General features: G+C 34.4%; 1 non-coding gene across 1 annotated transcript; it reads left to right on the top strand.

Annotated features, from left to right (window-relative positions):
- The first annotated feature begins 2,547 nt into the window (after positions 1–2,547).
- LOC116551084 lies at positions 2,548–2,687 on the top strand. Its single transcript, XR_004268708.1, has one exon. It is a non-coding gene; the product is annotated as a U4 spliceosomal RNA (small nuclear RNA).
- Positions 2,688–5,685: the final 2,998 nt, after the last annotated feature.

Raw genomic sequence — 5,685 nt, 5'->3', positions numbered from 1 at the left:
TTCATGTTTATTGCTTTTAATTTCCTTGAAAAACTTTTCCTTCATATTTACAACTTGGCTGTTTGCTATAAGAGGCCTAGCTTTTGGCCTGTCTCTGCTTTTGACATAATTCCTCATTAAGTTTAATAATCTCAGTTTTTTAATTTAAAGTGAGAGTTTTGTGACTCTTCATCATTTAGAGGCCATTCTTGACCTAATTCCAATACTGTGTGTCTCAGAGAATAGGAAGGCCCAAGGAGAGGGAGAGAGACAGAGCAATGGCCAGTTGATGAAGCCGTCCAAACATACATATTTATTGATTCAGTTTACCCTCTTGTATGGTTGTGATCTGTGGTACCCCCAAACAATTACAATACTAACATCAAAGGTCATTGCTCACAAATCACCACAAAATATATTTTTGTTTCATGTTACTATAAAAGAATAATTAAAGCTGGATTATTTATGAAGGTAAGAGTTTTATTTGGCTCATGGACCTGCAGGCTGTAGAAGAAGCATGGCACCAGCATCTCCTTCTTGTGCAGACCTCAGGAAGCTTCTAATCATGGCAGAAAACTAAGGGAGAGCAGGTGTATCACATGGTGAGAGAGGGAGCAAGAGCAGAGGGGTGTTAGATCTTTTTAGACAGCCAGCTCTTATGTGAAGTAATAGAGTGAGAACTCACTCATTAAGGCACCAAGGCATTCATGAAGGATCTGTGCCCAGAGCGCAAACACCTCCTTCTAGGCCACATCTCCAACATTAGGGATCCAAGTTCAATTTGAGATTTGGAGGGGACAATTCCCAAGTGATATTAAAAGATATAAAAATAATAATGAGAAATTTTGAAATATGGCAAGACTTATTAATATATGATACAGAGATATGAAGTGAGAACACGCTGCTGAAAAAAATTGTGCTGATATACTAGCTTGATGTAGGATTGCCACAAATCTTCAATTTGTTAGAAGTGTAATATCTTCAATAAATACAGTATGCCAATGCTAAATTGTCAATCTCTGACTCCCTTTGTCTACACACACACACACACACAGACACACACACTCACACACACACACACGCCATTAGTTCTGTTTCATTAGAGAATACTGTCTAATGTTAATACATGAGCTTATTATAATTTGGTAGGATTTTTTAAAGTATACCTACAATCCTAATATTAATACATTGTCCTTATATATTAATGTCTAATATTAATACATTGTGCTTATATAATTTGGTAGGGTTTTTTCTTAAAGTATAGTAAAGAAAACCCAAAATTATATTCCAAAATGTAACACTCAAATAAATTTAACAATGGCATTATTCGGTCTGCAAATTTCACTTTTTATTTAAGGATTTGGATGATAGATACTGAAGATCAACAGAAGCATAGCATTTTAAATAGAATGGAGACCATGCAAAAACAATTTAAAAATTTGATTAAGCCGATTGGGTGTGAAGGGATGTTCTTGATCAAATGGAGAATTGTGATTGTAGGGGAATGCGAATTGCATCACAACTGAGGGGGAGTGATGTAATGCAGCCTGTAATTCATGGAAATGCTTCTCCCTAAACTGTCGTACAGTTTCCACAATGTACAGGGACATATTGGTTGAATTATAACCAGAAAATACTGTGTGTGCAGCTTTGAAGGTACGAGAATGGAAAAAAATATTAAAATTGAGAAAATATTATAAAGAAAGAACTGGTAAAAATCTGATGTTCTGAATGTGGAAAGTAGAGGGTTGAGGGTTCAAAGAATAATATTTAGCTTATGGGTCTGAAGAGCATGGAGTTTGGAGTTTGAACTAAAAAAAAAATGCAACTTGGTTTTGAGACTCCCTTACAATTTCCTGAAGGAACTATAATTAAATTTTTGGAATGAATGGAATGGTTTACGTGTACTTGAGGTGGACCATAGTCCATTCTACAATAATAAGTAGGTTGTCAAATTTATTATTGTATATGAGTGAGAAAATATTATTAGGAACAAATGCTTAGATTTCCCAACTTTTTAATGTTGACATTTCAAGTTGTAAACCACAGTAAGCAAATATTAATTTTATACTTTCACAATCAAGTATCCATTTCCATGCTTTATAATTTTATTATGATAACTGCTTTTTAGGTTTGGTTAATGGGAATCCACTACTATGTTAGCTTGAGGATTTATTAGGTTTGATTTTTAAAAGGGAAGTTTAAGTATAAAAAGATATATAGTAAAAAAATGATGGGAACAATCACCAACAAATGTTTAGTCCTCCATTGTGGATGGATTTACTATTTAAAGTTACAGTATATTTTGCCCTAAGTTATCGAGGCAATATACAGATGTATGTAGGATTTCTTTCAGAGGTTTGTTCAGAAGAATACAGTAACCCAGAATATATTTACTCACCTTGCTTCCTGAAAAGATTCGGGCCATGACAGTATTAAGAATTCTACCCTCATGCTCTTACCAAAACATTCTTTGTGACTGTGGAGTTGAAGCTGTCATAAAGGTTTGACTCCAGGCTGGCTTCCTGATCCAGACCATCATACTGTGCTGGTTTAAGTGCATATACTAGCTTTGCACAGTAGTAGTATCGCAGCCATGAGGTTTATCCAAAGCGCGATTATTGCTAATTGAAAATTTTTCCTAATATCCCGCCGAGACGACTTGCAATATAGTTGGTATTGGCAATTTTTGACAGTCTCCACAGAGACTGAAAAAAAAAGAAGAAAAAGAAGAAAAAAGAGCATATACTCTGGACTCAAACTGATATTATGTTCTGCTGTTGACTATCTATGTTAATTTCTATTAAGTTACTTTATTTTATTATGTTTCCATTTTCTTGTCTCTACAATGGGTGAAACGTAACACCTACCATGTAGGATTTTTTTTCTAAAGATTATATAAGCACCTTATTCTTAGAAAGGAAAGCAAAAAGCAAGATTTAAGGACAGAATCCTTTATTTTAGTGATTCTAGCCAGGATGGTAAGAGATAAAGGAAAAGGAAACTGAGGTAACAAAAGAGGTAAAATTATTTGATATTTATCAACCTTGGCACGATTTCACAGCAAGTCACCTAGATGCAAAAGATCTCTTGGCAAGCTTGTTCTCTCTGTGCATGCCAGTACCTGGAAGGATTGGAGTAATAGGCAGGAAAGGAGAAGGAAGAGGGAAGTTATCTTCATGACTCAGTCTCTCATTGGTCAAGGTTCCTATTGGTCAAAGTTCACTCCAATGTAGCCACAGCTCTCTTGCAAATCCATGTGGTCATCCAGGCTTTGGTGTTTTCTCAAGAAACCTTGCAGAGAGGTTCATCAGAATCTGAGAGTGAATAGAAGACCCAGTGCAGTAGGGCTCTCACAGCAAGAACAGGCCATCAGGGAAATCTGAGAAGGAGCTCAAGGCTCTTAACAAAATGAATTAATATTTGCAGCGCATAGAAGAGTCCCTGATGATGGTAATAACATATGTGTTAGCCTTTGTTACTCTGAAACATTCTGAGCAGGATGTAAAAAAAGAATAAGACTTATAATTAGAGGATTCCTTTCGATAGAGATTTTAACGCAATTTGAATTGTCCCCAGGCTGTTTCTGTTGTCATAGGTTAAACTGAGACATAACTACAACTCAATTTTACAGATTAGAAGTACAAAGAAGGAGCTAGAAATGATCAACTTTTCCAGGAATTTTTTTTTTTCAACAAAGGAAAAAGAATAGACTCATTAGAGTAATTTCAGATCAGGCTCATCACTAATTTAGATGATGGTCAATGCAAGGAGGGGTGCTGACCACAGGAGGGAGTGAAATAATTCAGCCCGTTTTGGAATGAATACCAGAGAATATAAATAATAAATGGGAAACAGTGTTTGCCTTTCTCTCTTTGAGTTTCCATTTAGTAGCATTTCTTTATAGCTCTAAGGCTTGTGAACTGCTGGAATGCGTTACTAAAAACGACTAGAGTCACGGAATATGCCATACGAGGTCAAATAGCTATAACTTTTCAGGAGGCAGGCATAGAAAGTTTCTAGTAAATGCAGTTCTGTCTGGCATCACAACGATGAACCAGATCACAACCCCGATGATAAGGATCATCTGATGAACATTATTGGGCACTTCGAGGACAAAAAATAAATAAAAACACAAATGTATAAACATAAAAATTATTTATGTCCATCCATGACATCTCTGTTGTTTCCCATGTCCAGCTTACATCCTGGGATCCAAGTAAAAAATTCCTCAAGTTTTTTAGCAAACAATTACACTACAGTGTTTTCAAAATCATCTGTATGTCAGATACTGACTTCTGTAAATACGCAATGCAATTTCAAACTTACTATGTAAATCTAGAAGCTGACATAAGAAAATTCATTTTCTATAATTTTAACTGCTTTTCCATAAAAAAAATAGTTTTGTTACATTCTAATTAATATCACTAATATGGAATAGGACCAAAAGTATTGAGCCTCTCTGTTTGCATGTTAAGTGGGATTCCCTCCTTGAAGAAATTTTTGCATTGTCAAGGGATTAAACTGGCAGCTGTCAGGCTGTTCTCATGCAGACTATAGAATTTGCCCCTCCTTCTTCGTGTCTGATGGAGATTTATGCCAGATGCTCTGAAGAAAGTACTGTATTTCAAAATATTACAGTCAGTAAAGGGGGAGGGAGGTTTACACAATAAAAAGTGGATCCCTTCAGCATTACGAAAGACTTGAAAGCCTAGAAATCTGTGTTGTTAACATTAATTATCTAACACACATGACAGAGCGACTATCAAATTAAAGATTCAGAATCCTTGTTTGGTCAGAGAGGCTTTTCTCCTGGTCAAATTGATTGATTTTGAAATGCTTGCTACAAAAACATCAAATGTTTTTTGGATTGCTTTGTTGAAATAAATATAGATGTGATTACCAAGAAGTGGTCACTGCTTAAAGTTTACTCTGAATGGGTAAATTGTGTGTGTGTGTGTGTGTGTGTGTGTGTGTGTGTGTGTGTGTGAGTGTGAGTGTTTTAAACATATGGATAATGAATTCTGGAAACCGGTGTGAAGATGTTTTTACTTTTCATTGTTGCTTTTCTCTTTGGAAATCTAAGATAATTATCATAATTTTTGTTTTTTGCGAGAAATAGTAAGTGAATAAGATTTGATCAAGAATGCATTTTTACTGTCTCAAATCTGTTACTTCATTATTCAGATGTGGATCAATGTAAAAAAACATGATCCTAAAACTCTGAACATTATTTATTTTGTAGGTATAGTTTTTGGAACATTTTATTAACTTTATTCAGTCTAGATCTATTTTTTCTAAAACTATACAACTTTTTCTTCATATTATAAGATCCTTGGGTTGAAGGTAAACATAAAACTTAATGTTTACCACAGTAAAGGTAAAATAATTATGTATCTCTAAAGAACAATTCCTTTAATATTGTAGAAATGTGTTAGTAAATTTATGTAGTAGTAATAGAAATATTAAAAAATAATGTTTACACTGCTGAAAGGCTGGCAAACCTCTTTATATTAAAGAAGAGAATTGTTCGATTGCTATGTCTATACAAACTCTCTTGACGCATATTTATGTTTTAATTTATATTATTTATATATCTTTGATTTAACACAAAAAATACCCTACAAGTATATTTTTCAGCAAAAGACAGTTATTGAAATACATTGATAGCATGATTAACTCTTCAAGTTAACCTCTCAAATCTCC

Source organism: Sapajus apella, unplaced genomic scaffold (genome assembly GCF_009761245.1).
Source record: "Sapajus apella isolate SASKATOON/1434 unplaced genomic scaffold, GSC_monkey_1.0 scaffold8, whole genome shotgun sequence".
NCBI classification, from domain to species: Eukaryota; Metazoa; Chordata; class Mammalia; order Primates; family Cebidae; genus Sapajus; species Sapajus apella.
Note: the sequence above shows the minus strand (reverse complement) of the source record. Positions and strands in the feature narration are given on the sequence as shown.